Here is a 14290-nt window from a genome sequence, read left to right as displayed (position 1 = left end):
TATTAAGTTGTTATCTTGGCCTCATTTCATCTTAGATGTCATTTGGGTGGATTTTTGGAAACTTTTCTTGTGGTTGAGGTACAATCTGAAGTTGTAACTTCATATCTAAGCTCTCTTTGGTGTCTAGGTCCATAAAGTTGTTCGCTTTGACAAGTATGAGCCTCCCCTCAAGTGTATGACTTCTTTGCAAGCTTAGTTTTGTCATTTTAAAGCTTTAGAGCCTTGCATGCATGTAAAGTTTGCAACTTTACGTGATAAGCATGCCTTGGGAAGCTGGATCAACAATATGGACCCTTTGCATGGCTTAAAAAGCATCTGTATGGATGAAGGACTGAAGGAACTCGGCGAGTTTCATGGCCAAATCGATGAGTCTAATGAAGATTTTCGTGGACTTGGCGAGTCAGATGAGTCACTCGGCGAGTCGGGTAAGGTTTTCCCAACCTTTGGGCATGTATGAACTTGGTGAGTTGCAAGGGAAACTTGACGAGTTGGCCAAGGAGTTTATAGCCACAAACCTTAGGAACTCGATGAGTTATTCTAGTGACTCAGTGCATTGGCGAGTTACACAAGGAACTTGGTGAGTAGCTGAGGGTACTCGACGAGTTGAGGCGCACATGGACTGTTGACCTTGACAAGTTGACTTTGACTTTGACCAAGGGTTGAACATTGAACTTATGGGGACATTTTAGGAGATTGGAAATTTACAACAAGTTCTATGGTAATTATAGGTGGTGGAGTTTTTGCCGATGATATGAGAGTTTGAACTTATCCTTCGAATCGAAAGTTGCGAGGTGAGTTATACTCACTATATCAACAGGGTCTAAGGCACCAAGTCCGGCCCTTTTTGGATTGTATCTAGTTATGGAATGATATGCTTATTGGTTTGCATCTTGGTAGTGAGGATGAGGTTATGTTTAAGCTTAGTGACCTAGTTAGGTCTGTTTCTTGGTTATATGATGGTATTATGTGACATGCTAGTATGATCTGGTAGATTGGTATCCTGATAGATAAGATGGTATCATGTGCTATGTGGTATGATCTGTTAGATTGATATCAGTTGTTGTCTATTGTCACACCCCAAAACCGGAATGGCGGAAACGTTCTGGGGCGGAGGACGTCATGTACAGTATCACAACAAAGCAGAATAGTAAACAAGCAACAACATCATCCATTGCATTAATAATATAATTGTTGGATTAGTGTCTAAGGCTGCAACTATATTAGGCAAGTATTTGACCCGGTTATGCATGGTCCTTTTGGGTTGCCTTCACCATAGCAACTTGACAGGATGATTTATAATGAGAGAAGGAATATTATTAATATATTATAAGAGTAATATAAGGAATAATAATATTGTTATTTGATTAATATAAGTCATAAATTAATTAAGAATTAATTTGGTGATTTAAGGAGATTAATTGAATAAAGGGGTATAAACTGTCAAATGTGTGATAGTTATAGTTTGGGCAATAAATCCCTTATGGATAAAGGGTGGCCGGTTTTAAGGACTTTGGATAGGCCTTAAAATCGTCCATATGCTTATCATGAAGGGATTAGGATTGCTTAGGGCCTTAGTTATCCAATTAGGGTTTAAGGGTGAAACCCTAGGAGCCTAACTAGTATAAATAGACCCTAGGGGTCAAGGGAAATCAACACTTGTGCTTTCAGAAGAAACCCTGGCCGATTTGATCCCCTCTCCTCTCTCCTAAATCATCTTCTTGCTAGTTGGTGTTTGTAAGCCATTAGAGGAGTGACAATTGTAACTCTAAAGCCTCAAGGACAAGAAGATCAAGCAAGTAATTCAAGGTAAACTTCTAATCTCTGATTGCATATTGTTATTATACTTTATTAGCCATTAGAAGTTTTGGATTCAATGTATGTTCAATTAGAGAAACCTAGATCAAAGTATTAGGGTTGCATGTGCACATAGGAATGTTCATATGGCTAAAACCCAACAGTGGTATCAGAGCCTAGATTTGTTTCTATTGAATTGATGCATTGGTTGCTTGTTTGATGCCTTCAAAATTCAATTGTTATGTTTCTGTCTGATCGACTCAGCGAGTCCCATAGTGGACTCGGCGAGTAGGCTCGACTCGGCGAGTCCATTGGGGTACTCGGCGAGTCCAAGCGTCAGAAAGAGGAAACTTCGGGATTTCTTGTTGTTTATCTTTGAGATACTTGCCTTAATCATACTAGATCAATATAAATCCGATTTTATGATATATATGAGTATATTCTTGACCTAATTGAAGATATTTATCAATTAATTAAATATTTATTTCCTTATATGATAATTGATTAATTATTTTAATTTAATTGGTAAATTGTTTTGCAAGAAATCATTAAATAAATCAAATATGGATAATTATGTGATTAATTGTTAATTTGGATTATTTGTTATTTGATCCTCTATGTTTTGAAAAGTTTAAAACTTGCCCTTAAGTTTTGAAATTTATGTTTTGTGATTAAAAGTTTAATTTAGACAATTTAAATTTCAAACCCTAGAATTTTACAAGTTTAAAATTCAACCCTATACTAATATAATATTACAAGATTAATATATATATATATATATATATATATATATATATATATATATATGTATAATTAAAATGCTAGTCTTATCGTTAGTATGCCTCATTCACGAAGCCGGTCTATAAGGTGGGTATAAGGTTGATGCCTATAAAATGGCGCTTAATGGGTGTACACTCACACCCACCGCTTGATTGATCGGTGGAGGGTCGTTAGCCGAACGGGTAGGATAGGGCAACCTCATCTCTTCATTAAAAGTATAATTTAAAATACAAAGTAACTAAATGTTTTTCAAAATTTCCCAATCCTAGTTACTTTAGGAAAAGTGAATTGATGCAATCCCATGAAATTACACTTTGCACCCTTGCTAAGAAGTTAATGGAGCGTGTGTGGTTTACCGGCACACTAATTGGTTCTAAGAAAAGGTGGCAAAGGGTGATTCATTGTTTATCATAGTTCGATGGAGCGTGTGTGGTTTACCGGCACATCGAATATGTGATCGTTACAATGAAGGCACCATGTGAATTTGCATGGTAATTCACACCCACTTTGTGATCCTCGGTATCATAGTCACAAACGAGAGGGGCATATCGAGATTTAAACATGCCATTGAAAAGTTTCAATGAATCTCATCCAAACCTAGGAATTCTCAATTCATTTAGAACTTATAGTTATGTTTTTGTGGTGGAGAATTAGTGAATCGTCATTCACTTACCTTCAAATTGTTTGCATGTTAGATTACGGCATCCCTTTTCTAATATGTAAATATTGTTGTTGGATCCTAGCCCTAACTTTTCTGATTGGGTGATTATTAGGGATTCATATTCTAATCTATCTTTGTCCTTTATATTTGTAGATGTCGAACGCAAACAACGTTGCTGGTAGTTCATTCACATTGATGAGCCTTTGTCAAAAGGTGACTTTTGATGGGACGAACTTTAGTGAATGGATAAGATACATTCGCATAGGTGATCGCTCTGAGGACAAGGAGTATGTCCTCGATGAGAAGCTCGAGAAGATCAACCCAGAAATCGCTACTCCGGCTGAAATGAATGCTTTTGAGACTCGTGAACGTGATGCAACGAAGGTACATTGCATCATGATAGCCACCATGAATGCCGAATTCCAAAAGTCCTATGAGGACATGTGTCCATACGAAACGCACCAAGACTTGTTGGAGAGATACCACCAAAACACGAGGCAAGAGCATTACGAGATTTTCACTAACATGATTTCCGCCAAAATGGGTCATGGAGAATCTCTTACCGTGCACCTGCAAAAGATGCAAAGGTATGTCGATTGTCTTCGCAAGTTGAATGTTGACTTTGGGGAAGACTTGGCGATCGACATGGTGCTTCACTCTTTGCCTCCGTGTTACAATCAATTTAGGATGACCTACCACATGAACAAGGAAGAGGTCACCCTAAGAAAGCTCCAAGGTCTCCTTAGGGTTGCTGAAAGCATCCTCAAGGACAAGTTTGTTGCACCCACTCCCAATCCACCCGCTGCTCCTGTTTTGGCCATTCGGCAAGGAAGAGGCAAGAAGAGGAAGGCTCCGTCTAAGAGCCACCGCAAGGGAAAGTCCCGAGATGGTTCCTCTTCTAGTGGGACCAAAGTTGATCCTGCTAAACCCTATCCTAACCCTAAGGAGGCAGAGTGCTATCATTTCCATAAAATAGGGCATTGGAAGAGAAGCTGCCCAGACTACCTACAAGCCATAAGGGAAGGAAAGATCAAGCCATCTTTCGCAGGTATTTATACAATTAAATCTAACGATTCATCTCATGCTATTTCGTGGGTCCTTGATACCGATTGTGGTTACCATATTTGTTCTGAATTGCAGGGACTAAGAAGAAATAGGGATGTGGAGCATGGAAGAATAAATCTAATCATGGGGAACAGAAGATCACCGCCTGTGACCAAGATTGGAGTGTATTCTTTAGTGCTTAGGAATAGTTTATCTTTAGATTTGAACAATTGTTGTTATTCGCCAGAAATGGCTAGAAACATCATTTCATTTCATGGTTTGTTTAGACAAGGTTTTAGATTTTCTTTTAATAATGAGAATGGTTCTATTCTTGCTTATCTAAATGGTGTCTTATATTTTGAAGCAATACCGTGTAATAGAATTTATGAAACTGTTATGATTGTAGATAACTTAGGAAATGATGTTTTATGCATGGATTCTTCCAATGGTATGGATAGAGCATCCTTGTGGCATTGTCTTCTTGGACATGTCAACAAGAAGCGCATAGCCCAACTCCAAAAGGATGGAGTGTTGGAGTCATTCTACCTTAGGGAAGATGACACATGCGAGTCTTGTTTGCTTGGAAAGATGACTAAGTCACCCTTCACAAGTACATGTGAAAGGGGTGAGGGTCTATTGGACCTCATACATACCGATGTATGTGGACCGTTTAGATCAACCACGAAGGATGGGAACCGCTTCTATGTGACTTTTACCGATGACTATAGTAGATATGGGTATATCTACTTAATCAAGCAAGAGTCAGAAACTTTTGAAAAGTTCAAAGAGTTCAAGAATGAAGTGGAGAATCAATTGGGCAGGAAAATCAAGATGCTTCGATCCGATCGAGGAGGAGAGTACCTAAGTCTTGAATTCCACGACTATCTCAAGGAGTGTGGAATGGTTTCACAATTGACGACACCTAGAACACCACAGTTGAATGGTGTGGCAGAAAGGCGTAATCGAACCTTGTTAGACATGGTTCGCTCTATGATGAGTCGTGCTTCACTACCTATCTCTTTTTGGGGGTATGCCTTAGAGACTGCCGCCCATATCCTTTACCGAGTCCCTACTAAGAAGGTTGCCAAAACACCTCACGAGATGTGGACAGGGAAAGCTCCCTCGGTGGCACATATCAAGGTTTGGGGTTGCGAGGCTTTCGTAAGACGAGATACTCACGACAAGCTCGAACCTCATAGTGAGCAATGTATTTTCATCGGTTACCCGCAGAAATCCTTTGGATATCTCTTCTATAGACCGAAGGAAAATGTTGTCTTTGTTGCGAGGAGAGGAGTTTTCCGAGAGCGAGAACTCATAAGCCAACGAGACAGTGGGAGGCAAATCGAGCTTGAAGAGATTCAAGAGTCGATAGATGAAGGAACCTCTACCGCTGGCACTCAACCCAAGGAGGAAACTCCGGTTGAACCGATTGACGAGTCCTTACCTCTTAGACGTTCCGAAAGAATTAGAGTTCAACCCCAGTTTTATGGTTTTCATATTACTACAGAAGGGGACACGTATATTAGTGAAGGTACACTAATAAATCTAGATGAACCTAATAGTTATAAGGAAGCCATGGCAGGCCCGGAGTCTGCGAAATGGAAAGAGGCAATGGACAGCGAGATCCAGTCCATGTATGACAACCAAGTTTGGAATTTGGTTGATAGTGTGCCCGGACGTAAGACCGTTGGGTGCAAATGGATTTTCAAGAAAAAGACCGACGTGGACGGAAACGTACACACGTATAAAGCGCGATTGGTTGCAAAGGGCTTTACTCAAACTCTCGGAGTTGACTATGATGAGACCTTCTCACCAGTTGCGAAGATAAAATCTATTAGAGTGATGCTAGCGATTGCCGCATTTCATGATTATGAGATTTGGCAAATTGATGTCAAGACCGCTTTCCTTAACGGAAAGTTGGCTGAGGATGTTTACATGGCTCAGCCAGAGGGGTTTGTGGATCCGAAGCATCCGAATAGAGTGTGTAAGCGTGAGAAGTCCATTTATGGACTTAAGTAAGCATCTCGCAGATGGAATCTTTGCTTCGATGAGAAAGTCAAAGAGTTTGGATTTGTACGAAGCGAAGATGAATCGTGTGTATATGTCAAAGCCAGCTTCCTCATTCTGTATGTCGATGACATACTACTCATAGGAAACGACGTCCTGACTCTGCAGGAAGTTAAGTCCTAGCTCGGAAAGTGCTTCGCTATGAAGGACCTCGGAGAGGCTTCCTATATTCTGGGAATAAGGATAGTGAGAAAGCGAAGTAAGAGAATAATAGGACTTAGTCAGAACACTTACTTAGATAAGGTACTAAAACGTTTTAGTATGGAAAACTCGAAGTAGGGAGAATTACCGATACAAAGTAATGCCAAGTTGAGTAAGACTCAAAGTCCGAGTACCGAAGCTGAAATAGCAGAAATGAGCCGAGTACCATACACTTCCGTAGATGGCTCAATCATGTATGCTATGACTTGTACTCGCCCTGATGTAGCCTTTGCTTTGAGCAGATATCAAGGGAAGCCTGGCAGAGCACATTGGATTGCGGTCAAGAATATCCTTAAGTACCTTCGGAGGACGAAGGAATGGTTCTTGGTCCTCGGAGGGAGTGATGACTTGAAGGTGCGAGGGTATAGTGACGCCAGCGTTTAGACCAACAAGGACAACTACCTTTCGCAGTCGGGCTGGGTCTTTACCCTGAATGGAGGAGCGCTGACATGGAAAAGTTCCAAGCAGGAAACCGTAGTTGATTCAACATGCAAATCAGAGTATATTGGAGCAAGCGAAGCGTTGAAGGAGGCAATATGGTTAAAGAACTTCATCGGTGATCTTGGAGGTGTACCTGCCATAAAGGAGCCCATGGAGATTTTCTGTGATAATGAAGGAGCGGTTGCCTTGACCAAGGAACCGAGGGATCATGGTAGATCTCGACATATCGACAGAAACTATCACTTTATTGGACATCGTGTAGAAGAAGGACAACTTGTAGTGAAGAGGATATCATCAGAAGATAACCCAGCAGATCCGCTTACGAAGGGACTAAGTAGGGTTAAGCACTTGCAGCATGCTAGGAGTATTAGGCTAAAGGATGATATTTGTATAGATTAGATAGTAGTAGAAACGTGTAATAGATAAATGTAATTAACATTTGATGATTAAATAAAAGAGTATTATTTATGAGTAATGTTACTGTCTTATGTTAATTGTTTAACTATTGTTTCATTTTGCATGTTTTGACTTCCAGAATAATTGAGTTTATTAAGAATAATCGAATTATTCAAATTATCCACAATTGTTCATATGTTGGAAGTAGGTATGAATGAAGATTGTCATGAATTGGTGTGTAGATTTTCTAAATGGTATTAGACATAGCAAAAGTTTGTTGCAACGTTCATGGGTGCTTATGAACTAGTTTTGAGCATTGGAACAAACCCGCGATTGCTGGAATCACCTTATGGAATGTGATAGAAAGGGTGATCGCAAGACGATAATATCATATGGTCTTAAAACCTAGATATATTGTTTGTTATTTGTTAATTGGTTGTACATTGATAACGCGAAACCTCATCAGTAACTTGATGCTATAAAATGCATTGTTGTGTATAGTTGATTAATGAATAAGTAAATGCATATAAGTCAAAGTTTATCTGTTACTTTTATCCCAAGAGGGTAAAAGCGATATCTCGGCCGCTCGATGATTTGATTTGACTTATGTGTCGGGCCCGGTCAGAACTGAATTGATGTGTTCGATTAAGCTCTATGTCAAATAAATTGGAGATCGAGAAACCAAATGCTAGACAAATTAGTTCCATATAAATGTGAGCATAATATCTAAACAGAGGACTCTACGATCCCTTATCTGAAGGACAATATTGATTAGATTAGAGTTTAACAGCGTCTTTGAGAGCTACGATTGCTAATCGGATTATACTTGTATATATAGTTACTAGACTTATCCAAGTGGGAGACTGTTGGATTAGTGTCTAAGGCTGCAACTATATTAGGCAAGTATTTGACCCGGTTATGCATGGTCCTTTTGGGTTGCCTTCACCATAGCAACTTGACAGCATGATTTATAATGAGAGAAGGAATATTATTAATATATTATAAGAGTAATATAAGGAATAATAACATTGTTATTTGATTAATATAAGTCATAAATTAATTAAGAATTAATTTGGTGACTTAAGGAGATTAATTGAATAAAGGGGTATAAACTGTCAAATGTGTGATAGTTATAGTTTGGGCTATAAATCCCTTATGGATAAAGGGTGGCCGGTTTTAAGGACTTTGGATAGGCCTTAAAATCGTCCACATGCTTATCATGAAGGGATTAGGATTGCTTAGGGCCTAAGTTATCCAATTAGGGTTTAAGGGTGAAACCCTAGGAGCCTAACTAGTATAAATAGACCTTAGGGTTCAAGGGAAATCAGCACTTTTGCTTTGAGAAGAAACCCTGGCCGATTTGATCCCTTGTCCTCTCTCCTAAATCATCTTCTTGTTAGTTGGTGTTTGTAAGCCATTAGAGGAGTGTAACGCCCACAGATCCGGGCTAGTCAATTAGAGGCAATAGGAGTCGAAAACGACTTTTCGACAAAAGATTATTTAGAATAAATAATCTTAACCAAGTTGTATAATATGTCACAAGGTTTCCGTACATATAAAGAACGCCGAAATCCGAGTTATAACGAAGAAGTTATGACCCGTCGAATTTTCGCGACAGAACCGGCGAGATACCGAGAAGCGTAAATAGTGAATTTACGATAGAGCGAGATTTAGCCTTAGCGATCTAAACGAAACTCATAGAATATGTTAAACTAAGAACATCGATAAAAAGAAAGCCCAAATCTGACTTCGTATGAAGAAGTTATGATTTTTCGAAGTTTCGGACTAGCAATGTACAACCCGAAATTCGAATATTAGATCGAGCGGTTTTTAGCCAACACGACCTGAATGAGAATCGAAGATCTCGTTAAGAGTAGCGCAACGAGAAAAAGATGGGCGAAAACGGATGTCGGATGAAGAAGTTATGAGGATTTAACGGACCAATCCTGTCCCGGCCCGTTAATAATATAAAATTTAAAATCGAGTCAAAATTAGCCGACGAAGTCCAAACGAAAGTTGTAGAGTACGTTCCCGCCTTCGCGTGGTTATAAAGAACGTCGAAAACGGAGGTTGTATGTGAAAGTTATGATTTTTAGAAGTCGAGAATGCAATTTGCGAAGGCTGATAAGGAATTGATGACGTGGCGTGTTGTGGGCCATCCATCGCTGATCAGATCTCGCTTCGGATGAAGGACACGTCGCCCTCGCTTACGCCCCGCATCCGAAGCCAGTACACCCCACGTACCCTCGCCCTTATCTCTTCCGGAGTGCAAGCCAGCTGGTCCGAGGTGGCGCTCTTATCCGAACCATTACGCCCAACGTAGGTCCGAGGTACGCCCAGCGTACCGAGGCCTCGCAAGCTATAAAAGGGGGCCGAGATTTCTTCATTCTTCACACCATTTTTCACTTCTCTCTCTACAAACTTTCTCTCTCTAAGTGCTACAAACCATCCCTAAACCCTAGTTAAAACCTTTAGCTCCCGAGGGAAGTCCCGAGAAAAAGAGCCTTTCGGTTTCGAAACGCTGCTCCAATTAAGTTCCGGTTTTCGATAAAATTCGCTGTAAGTGTGCTACGCTTACGCAATTTTTAATATAACTTTCAAATAATTATAGGAATGTTATTAGGTCTTTAAAATAATTATTTGGGCTATTATTATGAGTTATATTGAGTGTTATTAACGCTTAATAATAGTCAGACTAATTAATTTGTCGCGGTTATCGTTACACTAAACCCTAGTGGTATTGGTACTAGGTTTTATCGAAGAAAATCATTTTGAGAGTATCGAAGCGCTGTCCGAGTGCTGAGTCATCACCTTTCAAGTGAGTGCATGGTCCCTTTCATCTTACACATAGATATGAAGTATTTTACATAAATTACGTGCTATGTGTGCATATTATCTGAATACTTGTTGTCTATGCTGGATGAATGATTTTATACATGTTTTAAATGATTTAAACTGTATATTTATTTTATATCTACAAATATGTTGGGATAAAACATGGGTAGATGAAATAGTTGGTGTGTGATGAAATAAAATAATGAGAGATAGGTGATGATAGGAAGGTGATGATAATTAGGTGAGGATAGATAGGTGATGATGAATCGGTGATGTAGCATACTACAACCTTGTCCGACAATTTGGAGATGTAGTCATCTACCAGAGTATAGATGGAGACCACGGACTATTATAGACAACCTCGTGGAAACACCAGCAGGCTCATAGCCTATAGGTGATGAATTTCGAGTTCAGGCGATGTTGTAACTACGTATTCATGCGATGATACCCTAACCCTTGGTGGGCACGTATTGAGGGAGTAATCCCTGAATCAATACCGTCTAGGTGATGTAGGTGATGATGCTTAGGGAAATTCCTTAGGAACAAACATAAAAGGAGATGCGATGTACGGAGATGAGAGGTAAAATATGATGTTGGAGACGACCCTTAGGATGAATCCTTAGGGAAGGTACTTAGGAATAAAGAAGATAATGGGGATGGGTATTTGGGTTAATTGTTTGATGATTGAACATAATAAGTATATTATTGTGGGTTGAAAACCCTATGTACTCACCAGGTTTCCCAACCTGACCCACTCAGTTTATTTATATCACAGGTGACGATATGAAGTGACATTACACTGAGATATTTTAAGAGATGTAGATCACTAGTGTAAATAATTGTAAGTTCTGTTTATGCTTATGTTTCTGCATTAACGATGACATCCCAAACGTTTTAAGATGAATAAAATACGTTTCTTCGAAAATGTTTCAATAACGTATTTATCGTGTTTTTCTGGGAAAAAATTCCGCAACATTTTTATGAAAAGAAGTACTCTGATTTTTACAAAGCATAAACAAAATCGGTCTTTTCTGGCCGTGAAAATGGGGATGTCACAAGGAGTGACAATTGTGACTCTAAAGCCTCAAGGACAATAAGATCAAGCAAGTAATTCAAGGTAAACTTCTAATCTCTGATTTCATATTGTTATTATACTCTATTAGCCATTAGAAGTCTTGGATTCAATGTATGTTCAATTAGAGAAACCTAGATCCAAGCATTAGGGTTGCATGTGCACATAGGAATGTTCATATTGCTAAAATCCAACAATAATTTAATACAAATGTGTTCTGTGTATAGTTTATAAGACACCAAAAATGAATGATCAAAATAAAGACGAGTCTTGAAAGCTCCGTCTTCTCAAAAACTGGCATCGATACCTGTCTAGGATGACTTGAGATAACAAGTTATTTTGAAAGAGTTTATCAGCTTTAAAGCTGGTGAGTTCATAAGTATTTAGTGTCATTAGTATCTATAAGTTTGAAGCAAATGCTTCTAACAGTGTAATGTAAATGCTTGTAAATGTTTGATGTAAAAGTTTGAAAACGTTTGTAATAAATGTTTGTATCTCCTAGAAAATCCTATATTTTCCACTAAAAGTAGCGTTCTATCAAGGCCCAAGTGTTCTGAATGTTTGTTTCTTGTAAAAGTGAGTATTTTTCCCAAGTGTGACTATCATCAACAAGATATAGTTTTTCCATTATCATTTATGTGAAAAGATTACAATGTGAATGCAATGGGAAAATAATAAAGTACCATGGTGTTGTATATAGTAACTACTGTTGTACTAACTACCTTAAACGAATTGTTAATTAAGGTATAATGTGATATGATTGTAACCATAATTGATCGACTAGTAAAATACAATGCTCGAAGACGTCGAAATGGTATGACATTCGTCACCCGTAGACCAGCAGGTCCCACTATAGCTAGCAGCAAGGTGTAGGACGGTCAGTCCCGTATAGAACTATTCAAAAATTCACGCTCTCCTTCCAGGAGACTCTGGTTACAAAACGTGACACAACAGTATATGCCGAGCCATGAAGTTGTATCTCACATTAATGTTATAGTATTCTTGTATTTGTAGAGTATGTACTATTGTAGTGTATGTTCTCTCTGTTGAGTATGTAGTATGTTCTCTAGTGTAGAGTGTGTAGTACGTATTGTTTCTCGTTATAGTGTTCTTTGTTTGTTTCTCTTTATAGTGAGTATTTTTTCTCGTTATAGTATTCTCTCTTTGTTTCTCTTTATAGTGATTATTGTTTTTCGTTATAGTATGTATTGACTCATGTATGAACTGACTCTTTGTATGTTTCGTTGTAATAGAAGTAGTGAGTAGTAATCTCCTAAACTATACCCATTATAGTTTACTAGTAATATTAATTGAATGGATGAGTGTGTTGAACTGAGATAAAAGTTTTTATATCTATATACATATACATAATATATAACTAAAGTTCAAACGAGGCTCGGACAAGAAAGAGTTAAATAAAGAGTTTTAGCATAAAAGAGTTTGATAAAATGTTTTGAAGTAGATGTTTGCTAATACAATTTTGATGTATAAGAAATCTATTTGTTTGTTCTAGTTATTAATCACATGTGATTGATATAATAACTTTAATGTTTCAACTTGTATTCCCCCCCCCCCATAAAAGCATTTCAAATCATTTAAAAGGTAGATTAAGGGGTATGAACTCACCTGCAGTGAGTGATACGAATGAAAGATCGGTTTGTAGGATGCTAGGTGTCAAGTGAAGATTAGAGCACACACACGACCACAATAAGGAGTTTACGGCCAAAATGGCATGACCAAGGGAGTTCACGGCCATCAGTTTACCGCCACATGAGTTTACGGCCGTAAAATCATGATGAAAAGTGCCAAATTGTGTTTTAAAGGGCTTTCAAGCATTGAGGATGGTTTCTAGGTTCTTATCCAAGCCTTAGGAAGAGTTTAAGGTCCAAATGTAGTTTAAATTAGGGTTTATGGCCAAGGGAGACGCTCTTGAATGTAAACACCTCAAGTTCTTGGGAAAATCTTTTTTCAAGGTGTAAATCAAGAGTTTAACAAGCCTAACTATGAGATAGAAGATATACTCACATTTTTGAAGCTTGCGAGGGGTTCCCTGTCCAAGAACTAGTAGGTGTTGTTGGTGAAATGAAGAACACTTGAAGATCTAACCAAAAGAAGAGATTTCATGGATGAAATCATGTATCTTCACTAGATATTGAAGAATATAAACATGAAAATGGAAAGATTACTTACTAGATTGAAGATCAAGATGAAAGTTCTTGATGATCCTTGAGAGAGAAGTTGAGTTTCTAGACTTGAGAACGTAAGAATGTGGGAAAAGTGGAGGAATCAACATGTATAAGGCATGAGTTTACGGCCACCATGAGTTTACGGCCATAAACTCATATGGTGTGGCCATAAACTCCATATGGTGAAGTTTAGGGCTTGCTTGGTGGTTTAGAACTTCAGAAGACACTTCCTACCACTCATTCCTTGGATGTATCAGGCTTAGAATGCGTAAACAGACTCTAAACAGTGCTAAAAGTTAGCAAAAACAAGTCTGGCTTTGATTGAGTTGAATGGTTGTACAAGATAGAAATTTCGGGATGTCACATCATCCCATCGTTAGAGAGAATTTCGTCCCGAAATTAGAGTTTAAGCAATTAAGTAGTTACAAATAATTAATCAGAAGGATGAGGATATTTTAGTTTGATTTGATCCTCGCGCTCCTAAGTAAAGTCAAGTCCTCGCTTGGCATTCCAACGAACCTTCACTATCGGGATACGGCTTTGCTTCATTTGCTTGACCTATCAGTCCGTGATCTCTATAGGTTCTTCCACGAAGTGGAGGCTCTCGTTGATCTCAATCTCGTTGAGTGGGATTAAAAGAGTCTCGTCGAACAGACACTTTTTCAAGTTCGAGACGTGGAAAGTAGAATGTACGTTACTAAGTTCGCGAGGTAAGTTGAGTTTGTAAGCTACAAGGCCGATTCTAGCAATGATTTCGAAAGGCCCTATGTACCTTGGGTTTAGCTTCCCATGCTTTCTGAAGCGTATCAAGCC

This window comes from Lactuca serriola, chromosome 5, assembly GCF_051521515.1.
Source record: "Lactuca serriola cultivar US96UC23 chromosome 5, Lser_US96UC23_V15, whole genome shotgun sequence".
In the NCBI taxonomy this organism is placed as follows: Eukaryota; Viridiplantae; Streptophyta; class Magnoliopsida; order Asterales; family Asteraceae; genus Lactuca; species Lactuca serriola.
Note: the sequence above shows the minus strand (reverse complement) of the source record.